This window comes from Hyperolius riggenbachi, chromosome 11 (assembly GCF_040937935.1).
Source record: "Hyperolius riggenbachi isolate aHypRig1 chromosome 11, aHypRig1.pri, whole genome shotgun sequence".
NCBI lineage: Eukaryota > Metazoa > Chordata > Amphibia > Anura > Hyperoliidae > Hyperolius > Hyperolius riggenbachi.
The window spans coordinates 61,815,023-61,826,620 of record NC_090656.1 but is presented as its reverse complement, the minus strand read 5'-3'; the positions used below and the strand labels follow the sequence as shown (position 1 = coordinate 61,826,620).

Below are 11,598 nucleotides of genomic sequence, written 5' to 3'. Positions count from 1 at the left end.
GATAAAGGAATTTCAGTGGTTACATGCCTCTGGATAAAAGAATCAAATAGTCACGTCTCCCAAATTTTTTTTAAAAACACACTTGTCATTTTGCCCCCCAACAAAGATTAGATACTTCAGCGGGGGGGAAGCAGAGGTTTCCCCAATCCTACGCTGTGCTGGGACCCTCTATACAATATTCCACAATAAAGAGCAGCCGTGCTTGTACACCAGGAGGAGCATGGCTGCAATGATAAGGAGGGTCTTGGCTGGCAGCGGAGGGGTCGCTGAGGATTGAGGAAGCCTCTGTATCATCCTGAGGCTTACCCCTACTGAGGTAAGTATCTTGACCTTTTCAGTAAATGCTACAGGTGTAGTCACACAAGTATCCAGATAAAATAACTAAGCAGTCACACACCTCCAGACATGAGAATTAGGTAGTTAGGTACCCCTAGATATCAGTAATATGCAGCTAAATGCCCCCCTTTAGTTTAGGTAACCAGGTGACCCCCCCCCCCTGCTTTTCAATCTAGGTAGCCATGTGACCCCCTCCTCTTCAGTATAGGTAGCCAGTTGCCACTCCTCCTCTTCAGTATAGGTAGCCAGATGCCACCCCCCTCTTCAGTATAGGTAGCCAGATGCCACCCCCCTCTTCAGTATAGGTAGCCAGATGCCACCCCCCTCTTCAGTATAGGTAGCCAGATGCCACCCCCTCTTCAGTATAGGTAGCCAGATGCCACCCCCCCTCTTCAGTACAGGTAGCCAGATGCCACCCCCCCTCTTCAGTATAGGTAGCCAGATGCCACCCCCCTCTTCAGTATAGGTAGCCAGATGCCACCCCTCTCTTCAGTATAGGTAGCCAGATGCCACCCCCTCTTCAGTATAGGTAGCCACATGCCACCCCCCTCTTTAGTATAGGTAGCCAGATGCCACCCCCTCTTCAGTATAGGTAGCCAGATGCCACCCCCCCCTCTTCAGTATAGGTAGCCAGATGCCACCCCCCTCTTCAGTATAGGTAGCCACATGCCACCCCCCTCTTTAGTATAGGTAGCCAGATGCCACCCCCCCTCTTCAGTATAGGTAGCCAGATGCCACCCCCCTCTTCAGTATAGGTAGCCAGATGCCACCCCTCTCTTCAGTATAGGTAGCCAGATGCCACCCCCTCTTCAGTATAGGTAGCCACATGCCACCCCCCTCTTTAGTATAGGTAGCCAGATGCCACCCCCTCTTCAGTATAGGTAGCCAGATGCCACCCCCCCCTCTTCAGTATAGGTAGCCAGATGCCACCCCCCTCTTCAGTATAGGTAGCCACATGCCACCCCCCTCTTTAGTATAGGTAGCCAGATGCCACCCCCCCTCTTCAGTATAGGTAGCCAGATGCCACCCCCCTCTTCAGTATAGGTAGCCAGATGCCACCCCCCTCTTCAGTATAGGTAGCCAGATGCCACCCCCTCTTCAGTATAGGTAGCCACATGCCACCCCCCTCTTTAGTATAGGTAGCCAGATGCCACCCCCTCTTTAGTATAGGTAGCCAGATGCCACCCCCTCTTCAGTATAGGTGGCCAGATGCCACCCCCTCTTTAGTATAGGTAGCCAGATGCCACCCCCTCTTCAGTATAGGTAGCCAGATGCCAGCCTCACCCTCCTTTAGTATAGGTAGCCGGATGCCACCCTTCCTCCTCTTTAGTATAGGCAGCCAAATCCCCTCCTGTAGTATAAGTAGCCATGCCCCCCCCCCTCCCCAGTATAGATAGCCAAGCCCCCCCCCCACACACACACACACACCTGTAGCAAAGGTAGCAATGCCCCCCTCTGTAGTATAGTTAGTCAAGTACCTTCTGCAGTATAAGTAGCCATGTTCCCTCCTTTAGTATATATAGCCAAGTCCCCCCCTGTAGTATATGTAGCCAAGCCCCCCTCCCCTTTAGTATAGGTAGTCAAGCCCCCCTCAGTATAGGCAGCCACAAGCTAGATTAAGCCCCCCCCCCAGGCCCATTCAGGTAACAAGATGCCCGATATCACAGCCCCTCCCAAGCTGGGTAATGACTCCTTGTCACTGTAATGTCTTAGCCCAGGGTCCCCCTTCCTAGCTTGTTAACACTACACACTGTCCGGCATCCTCACGCCTCACAGCAGTCATAGCTTACACTGAGGAAACACGCATACGCTGCCCATTGACACCGTGTATACTTCAAATACAGGAAGTGACCAGTGATGTCCTTCAGATTGTAAGCTGGCAAGGGCAGGGAACTCTCGCCCTTTTGTGTCTTGTGATTTGCTTTACATTTAGTTTATCATGTTACATTTATCACTGTAATTACTATTTCTACCAATTCTGAACAATGTCGATATTTTGTGTATACCATTGTCTGTATTAATGTGTAACCCATGTTTGTTTCTTACTCTGTACAGCACACAGAATATGTTGAGGTTTTATATATCAATAATAATAATTTGACATGAGTAGTCACAGGTGTCTTGCGGGAAAATCAGCATTTGTGTGAAAAGGAATAGCTGCTGAACTTTGAGTGTTTTTAAGATGTGTCTTGTAAACAGATGGGAAAAGATTGCTGGTGTGGTTAGTAAATTTGCAGGTGCGCAATTGCAGCTGGATGCATCACGTAGAGTGGGAACTATTTTTAGTTAGGAATAGACCAGACCGCATGCACTGTGAAAGTTGCATCGTTTCTACATTGCAGTGCAACGTTCGGCGTCACACTGCAACCCCCAACTCGAATCTGATCAGAGACGGATCTATTGGCTGCCCACACACTGCAAATAGATTTTAAATCTATTTCAGCATGAAATCGATTCAAAACCTATGGAGCTGCTGCTGCCGCCCCCTGCTTTGCCACCTGCAGGCTTACCCCCATTTTGGGCTCCCTCGGCCAGCAGCTATAATCTCACCTGTCCGCTGGCCTGGATCCCCGGGGTCCGCGCTGTCACTTCCTCCACAATCCTCTTCCGTGCTTCACTTCCTGTCCTGTCCTGTGGCAAGCCAAAGTTCAAACAGTAGGGGGCACTCTACTGTTTGAGCTTCGACTTGTTACAGGATGGGACAGGAAGAGAAGAGGACATGGAGAAGAAGGCCAGCCGGAAGACGTGACAGCATGGACCCCAGGAACCCGCACCAGCCGGACAGGTGAGATTATTGATGCCGATATACCGTGTCGGTCGTCGGTGAATCGAATGCCTCTAGTGACGCGCTCCCGACCCACTGACGATCAAGCTAATTTTTTCGTCACATCCAATCGACTGTATCGTCCAATGTCAGATGGAAATCGGTTTGATCAGTCACATTTGTGTTGATTTCACAGCAAATTCAATAACAGTGTTCGAATCTGCTGTATATCGATGGGAAATCGAGCTAGTGTAGGGCTACCTTCAGGCTCTGAAGCTTCATCTGTCAAAAATTGTAAACATGGAAAACAAACAAAACAACGGGACACAAATGATCGTTTCAACTATTGACTTTAGTGGAAAACAGAGTGATCAGTTGTAATGTGATCCATCAAGAAGATCACTTAAAACAAACAATCATTGTGGGTAGTCTTCCATCGTTAAACAACATTTAACTATTTTTTTTTTTAAACAGTGTTACATGGTATTGCAAAAATAAGTGTTTGACGTGAAAAAATTGGACAACAGAAATCTTGCCGTGGGTATGGACCTCAAGACGATCTCCCAATCCCATGATCTTTGATCTTTTGTCTTGTACCTTGTTTCCTTGAAAGAACTTGTGCTGCCTGTCACCCCTTGTTGTCATTCTCTGTAACACTATTTATCACCCAACGCTACGTAATGTATTGGCGCTTTATGAATACCATAAATAATAATAAAATCCATCTGATAATGTATGATAGGCTCACTGTTTGTCTCCCATTCCACCAAATCGCTTTATTTTCTATGTTCCTCATTTATAAGAAAGGGAGAAGAGACGCAAAGAATGTATAAAGCTTTGTTAAAATCCAATAAAATAGAAATGAAAAGGGATGGCTTACCTCTCACACGACACAGAAAATATTGTAAGAAAAATGTATTTGCACAGGCAACATGTTTCGTGGGTCTAGGCCCACTTCCTCAGTCCAATTGTAGTGCCTAAAAAGTGAGATGAGAAGTGCTCAGAGCCCAGATGTATACAGAAAAAAAGACCAATATACCGAAGACCAATTTAAAAGAAAACATACAGTACATAAATGGTATAAAACAAATTACAACACATATAAAATTCAAGTACACATCTGCCTAATTCATTTATCAGGAGTGACGTTATAAAATATTCTACAACATAAAAACTATATACCTATATAGACAACCATAGAAGGAAGTGTCTAAAAAAATATAAAAATACAGGTGGTCGTGGCCTCCAGAATTGGCACTACAATTGGCCTGAGGAAGCGGGCTTTGACCTGCGAAATGTGTTGCTTGGGCAAATACATTTTTCTTACAATATTTTCAGTGTTGTTTGCGAAAGAAGCTCCCTCTTTTCACTTCTATTTTATTGGTTTTTAACAAATGTTATACCTTCTAGGTGCCTACCCTCACTTTCTGTGCAATTACCCTCCACTTGGAGGGTCTCTGGAGTGTAGTGGTTTTGCCACAACCAGTAACAGAACCTTTTTTAAGAGCGTCACCACCCCCAAACACGCCACTTCTGGGACACCCGAGTAGAGACGGGTTTAGGACTTTCCACCTGCCTGATGCGATTGGTTGCCCCTGTATGCAACCTACCCTTATGAGTACCATTTAATTGTTTCTATTTTGTATTTCCAACTTAAAGGCCCGTACCCACCTCACAATTCTTCTGACAATTTTCCTGACGCCCACAGCGAGTGGTCATTTACGCGATCTCGCGATGTGGGTACAGGCACGCGATCACATAAACGTCACTTAGCGTGATGCGACAATAACAACCAACACGTCGGATTTTTATAATCCCCGACAACTCCTGCGCAAAGTACGGCGATCGCTTGAAGTCTCTTTGCGCTCATCATGTAACATCACGGATACCCACCGACCGGAAGATGCAGGAAGATGGAAGAGGAGGAGTGCTCTTCGTCAGAGAGACTTTGCTGGATCCATCTCCTTGCATCATGAGGTGAGTACTTAGCTTAATTGACATATTGCGCTATTGGGCTTCCCATGTCTCTGTGTTCTTTTTCTTAAAGGGAAGGTCCAGGATGATTAAAAAGCAAAAATCTACTTACCTTTGGCCCCCTCCTGCCCCTGGCAGCCGTCCTGTGCCCTCGCTGCAACTCCGGTGCCCTCTGGTGCAGATACCGACCTTGCCAGGTTGGCATCTACTTGTGCTTCAGTGTGCAGTTCACGGAGGCGCACTGACGTCATCCGGATTGTACTGTGCAGGCGGATGATGTCAATCTAGATGATGTCAGCGCAACTCCGAGAGCTGTATGCTTAAGCGCAGGAGACATTTTGTACCGGCGGAGGGGACCCCAGGCCACCGGCGGGGAGCGGAGCTGCAGTGAGGGCACACAGGACGGCTGCCAAGGGCTGGAGGAAGCCCCAGGTAAGTAGATTTTTGTTTTTTAATCACCTCGGACCTTCCCTTTAATGGCACATACACATGGAAGAGTCCAGCTGCAGGGCAGAGACAAAACATTTCAGCATGCCGGCAGAAGCGACAGTTTTGTAACAACGACAGTTGTACACGCGCGACAATATCCGTAGCGATATCACAGCGGAAGTTGTCTATCAAAGACTATAGAGCGACAAAGTGCGCACACAAGCCTGGTTAGGAACGATTATGCCGTCTAGCAAACTGTTATACACACAGCACAACTTTTACAGTCTTCATGACAATTTGTGTAACAAGAGTCGCGAGCAATAGGATTTTGCAAAAGATAGGAATGGGTGTAATCTGACGACGGTCATTCCTACATACACACAACCAAAATGCCGTGCGAACCGTCACTCGTCGTGTGTTCGCTGAGACATTTGTCTTCCATGTGTATGGGCCCTAAGGTGTATAGTCACCTCATTCCTTCTTCCATCTCCGTTTATAACCTCTCTCTACCTCTCTCTCTCAGTAGGTGGCCAGTGTGTTTGTGTTTCATGTGCAGATTACAAGCCGGTTCTGGCATCTCTGGCCTCATTTAACATCATCAGGCTATTCTGTGTTGTTTTTCTTCAAACAAAAACAACCCCCCTTCCTCACCAGCACACTTCTATCACTAGACACACGTGGGGAGGGGGAGGCAGATACACCCATTACTGATTGTTTGCCCTGAATAACAGCCCCATAAAAACTAAATAAATAAACAGAGTGCTTGAATAAACCACTAAAGCTACATACACACTTCAGACAAAGATCTGCAGGATAGTGATGTAGCGAACATTACATTTTCCTTTCGCAATTTTCCACAAAAGTTCGAACCTCCATAGATTTTAATGTGCAGGCAAATTCTAAAACCTACAGGGACTGTTTCTGCCCACAAAAGTGATGGAAAAGTTGTTTAAAGGGGCTAACGCTTGGACTGTAGCATGCTGGAGTGGAATCCATGGCAAAAGTCCCACCAAAAATTACGCAGAGTTGGGTTTTAATCTCTAAAGGGCAGAGGTCACAGTATATTCCTAAATTGGTTGAATTAAGTGCTTTAAACCGTCCGGCGTGCGTACACTGCAGTAAGGCCCGGTTCACATTAGCACTTTTTTGCGGAGCCGGCTGTACGGATCAGGTAAAAACTGCCAGTTTTTACAGCCAGTGTGCTATAAACTGTCAGTTTTCTATTTGTTCCTATGCAGCTGCAAAACCTTCCGTTTCCTTTCCGCTGGGCACAACGGTCCGGAAAAATGGGTCCTGCAGCGTTTTTTTGTCCATTGAGCGGAACGGACAACGGATCTGTACAAGCGGATGGATGTGAACGAATCCATTGGTTAACATTGGATCCGTTTGCATACAGTTTGTACAGTATACGCTCCACTTCCGTTCCGCTCACCGCTAATGTGAACCGGGCCTAAGGTAGAGAAGATCTGTTATTCCGGCAGCAAAGAGGATCTGTTCCACCATATGGCATCATCTCGCGAGGAGCGAGACAAGACAGGAGCTTCCGTCAATGCGTGCAGGGGACATCAGCAATCAGCCTGCCAGCAGCTGATCAGCGCTGGCAGGCTGTTTTTTTTTTTATTTATGTTTTAATCTCTATGTAACGCTGACAATTTAGTAGGGGGAGGGGGAGGATAAAAAAATGCCAAAAATTCACTCTTATTTTATCAATAGAAAAAACTAAAAGGAGCAGCAGCAATCAGATACCACCAAAAGAAAGCTCTAGAAGTGGGAAAAAAGGGAGGTAATATTCATTTGGGTGCTAAGTTGTATGACCGAGCAATACATTTGTGAAGTGTCGAATTGTAAAAAATGGCCCGGTCACTGGACACCTCTAAAGCTAAGCACACACATGGGATATTGGCGACCATCGCAGATTGGGAAACGATCCCCCAGGTAACAATTAGGGGACTGATGCTAGCGATGGGTCGTGTTGATATGGAGGTGGGTGGAGGGATGATGATCGGGGCATGACGGAGCGGATTCCTGTGGGTGGGGGGAGCGAAAATAACACTGCAATCAGCCCTGCTCAAGCATCAGGGGTCGTTGAGGATCCGCTGAGACCCCGGCACCTGAGCAGGGTGGATCGACATCCTCCTTCTGTACACACACTTGATTGTCAGCTTAAAGGGCAACTGAAGTGAGAGGTATATGGAGGCTGCCATATTTATTTCCTATTAAACAATACCAGTTGTCTGGTAGCCCTGCTGGTCTATTTGGCTGCAGTAGTGTCTGAATCACAACAAAAACAGCATGTTGTCAGATCTGCCACTAATGTCAGAAACATCTGATCTGCTGCATGCTTGTTCAGGGTCTATGGCTAAAAGTATTAGAGCAGGGTTGCCCATTAGGTAGATCGCGATCTACGGGTAGAAAGGTAATATTGAAATGAAGTTAATCAGAAACAACAACAGGTGATAAATAAGTCATTTATGAGAAGGTTTGTGAATAGAGCTGTCTTTGCTGGAGAGATTTATGTCCATTCTTGGTCTGATGTCACCTGTCACTGGCTGCTGGGAAAACAGGGGTAAAAAAACAAACAACTCCCCCCCAAAGGCAGTGCCGTTTTTAACCATAGGCAAACCAGGCAGATGCCTGGAGTGACAACTGTAGTAGGGGGCACCACAGCAGTAGTCTTAGCACACTGTACTTTATGGAATTCTTAAAGCCAACTTCTAGTTCCACTAAAGAGACTCCGTAACAAAAATTGCATCCTGTTTTTTATCATCCTACAAGTTCCTAAAGCTATTCTAATGTGTTCTGGCTTACTGCAGCTCTTTCTACTATCACAGTCTCTGTAATAAATCAATGTATCTTTCCCCTGTCAGACTTGTCGGCCTGTGTCTGGAAGGCTGCCAAGTTCTTTAGTGTTGTGGTTCTGCTATGAACTCCCCCTTCCAGGCCTCTCTATGCACACTGCCTGTGTATTATTTAGATTAGTGCAGCTTCTCTCTGCTCTATTATCTTTTACAAGCTGGATAAATCATCCTCTGAGCTGGCTGGGCTTTTACATACTGAGGAATTACAGACAAAGGCAAAGCTGTTTGCTGGAAGAAACGAGCAGCCTGAAACTTCAGTGCATGAGAACAGGGGGAAAGAAACACGCAAATGATCTCTTGAGATTCAAAAGGAAGGCTGTATACAGCCTGCTTGTGTATGGATGTATTTTCTATGTGTGGACATACTGTACATCAACCTACTTCCTGTTTTGGTGGCCATTTTGTTTGTTTATAAACAAACTTTTTAAAACTGTTTTTAACCACTTTTAATGCGGCGAGGAGCGGCGAAATTGTGACAGAGGGTAATAGGAGATGTCCCCTAACGCACTGGTATGTTTACTTTTGTGAAATTTTAACAATACAGATTCTCTTTAAGAAAGGTATGGAAGGTAATTTTAACACCTAAATGGGCACTGTGGTGGTGATTGTTGCAACTGTTATTAGATTTCCAGGTTAACATTCTAACCTGTATAGACCCAGGCTGTACATAAACAATATAATGGTTATAAAGTGGTTACAAACCCCTCTAAAAGGGTTTGTAACATGGGTTCAGTGCGTTTGGGCCATTTTGAGAATGAACATTATTTTTGTATAAACTATCAATTTCTTATTGGTGCCCCCAAAACCAATTGATGTAGTTTAAGCACTTCCAGTTCACTAGTTGGAGTGGAGATACAAAGATGCCTTGGCCGGGGCACCAAAATGGCCCAAAAACAGCCTTGCCTAAAGGAGACTAGGACAGCAGTAAAATACAGAATAGAGATTCCCTCCTCTACCTCCTTTGTCCAGAGTTTTGAGTGAAAGTTAGAGGTGGATTTGGGCTTCTGAGTGAAAGTTAGAGACAGGTCTTGGTTTCTGAGTGATAGTTAGACGCGGGTTTGGGTTTTTGAGTGAAAGTTAGAGACGGGTTTGGGCTTCTGAGTGAAAGTTAGAGACGAGTTTGGGCTTCTGAGAGAAAGTTAGAGACGAGTTTGGGCTTCTGAGAGAAAGTTAGAGACGGATTTGGGCTTCTGAGGGAACGTTAGAGTTGGGTTTCGGGTTTCTGAGTTAAAGTTAGAGGTGAGTTTGGGGCTTCTGAGTGAAAGTTAAAGGTGGGTTTTGGTTTCTGAGTAAAAGAGACAGGTTTACATTTCTGAGTGAAAGTTAGAGGCGGGTTTGGGCTTCTGAGAGAAAGTTAGCGACGGGTTTGGGTTTCTGAGTGAAAGTTAGAGATGGGTTTGAGTTACCGAGTGAAAGTTAGAGACGGGTTTGGGTTTCTGAGTGAAAGTTAGAGATGGGTTTGGGCTTCTGAGTAAAAGTTAGAGATGGTTTTGAGTTACTGAGTGAAAGTTAGAGACGGCTTTGGGTTTCTGAGTGAAAGTTAGAGATGGGTTTGGGTTTCTGAGTGAAAGTTAGAGACGGGTTTGGGTTTCTGAGTAAAAGTTAGAGACGGGTTTGGGTTTCTGAGTGAAAGTTACAGATGGGTTTGGGCTTCTGAGTAAAAGTTAGAGATGGGTTTGAGTTACTGAGGGAAAGTTAGAGACGGGTTTGGGTTTCTGAGTGAAAGTTAGAGATGGGTTTGGGTTTCTGAGTGAAAGTTAGAGATGGGTTTGGGCTTCTGAGTAAAAGTTAGAGACGGGTTTGGGTTTCTGAGTGAAAGTTAGAGATGGGTTTGGGCTTCTGAGTAAAAGTTAGAGACGGGTTTGGGTTTCTGAGTGAAAGTTAGAGATGGGTTTGGGCTTCTGAGTAAAAGTTAGAGATGGGTTTGGGCTTTTGAGTGATTTGTGTGCTGTTGCATAACGTGCTGCGACTCTGAACTTGCCTCTGATGAGGTGAACGATTTGCTGCGAGCTACGGAGATGAAAGTGTTGTCATGTGTATTGTTTTCACGTAGAGCCCACACACTCCTGAGCACGGATCTTAATCTGATCTATTTGTCTGTCATCGCCCAGCAGATGCCTGCGGCGGTCCTCTCCAGGTGATTAGTGAGCAGCCCATCTCCGTCTCCTCATCATCACCCTCGCCTGGTGACAGTCCTCGCTCTTTATAGTTTAGCTCTGCGCAGATTGGTATGTTTAGTCTGACACTGCACATGTCACAGAGGTCCCTAGCGGCTGCTGTCTCTAATCACTGCTAATATGGGAGTATTTTGCTCTGCTGCTGTACCGGGCCCAGCTGTACAGCCCACCATACTCTGTCAGATGTTTGAATCGGTAATGAGAACCCAAGGCGTTAGAAGTATCAAAATGAAAATACTTAGTTAAAGAGAGGCAAGCCACTGAGCCTCCTTCAGAGGGTTCCCACATTGTCTACCAGTCTTCGTTTGCTGCTCAAGACCCTCCAGCTGATTGTTGCCGCCAGGGCCGGCCTTAGGTTTCACAGCGCCCTGAGCGAAACCTGATTTTTGTGCCCCCCCTTCATCCTCTTCCCACGTGCGTGCACACACACGCACTCACACACATAGGGCCATATGCAATTCACCTTTACTCATGAGATATCTCCTAGGACAGTGGTTAGCAACCATTTTGATGTCGTGGCACATCACGCCAAATGCTCAGATCTCTGTGACACAGCACATATGTATAATAGGAAAAATACTATAATAACCACGAATGGATGGAAAGAGTGCATTATCCTGAAGGCTAGAACCTTTCAGGAATATTAATAAAAACAATCAGTGGGACAGTTAGCCGCCCCTCCCCCCCCCCCATTTAGAATAATAGCACAGCACCAAAAATTTGCACCACACGTTATAGCCGCAGTGCGCCCCCCCAAAAAAATGCCCCCCCGATCTCATGTGTAGGTGCCCTCAATATAGGTTGCCAAGCATAGGTACCCCCAGTATAGGATCTCATGTGTAGGTGCCCTCAATATAGGTTGCCAAGCATAGGTGTCCCCAGTATAGGAGGTCAGTTGAAGGTCTCCATCGCCCCCATAGGTAGACAGGTGTAGGTGCCTCCAGTATAGGTAGCCATGTGTTGGTGCCCTCCTTAAAGGTAGCCAGCCATAGTTGCCCCCAGTATAGGAAATCAGGTGTAGGTGCCCTCAGTATAGGTTACCAGCTATTAGGCGCCCCCT

The 11,598-nt window shown here is 46.1% G+C and overlaps 1 long non-coding RNA gene across 1 annotated transcript in view; it reads left to right on the top strand.

Moving 5' to 3' along the window:
* The window catches only part of LOC137538580 (uncharacterized), a 20,000-nt gene extending 16,215 nt beyond the window's left edge, over positions 1-3,785 (top strand). Inside the window, exon 3 of the long non-coding RNA XR_011024837.1 lies at positions 3,575-3,785. This is a non-coding gene — a long non-coding RNA (uncharacterized lncRNA). The remainder of the gene's footprint in view (positions 1-3,574) is intronic.
* The last annotated feature ends 7,813 nt before the right edge of the window (positions 3,786-11,598 follow it).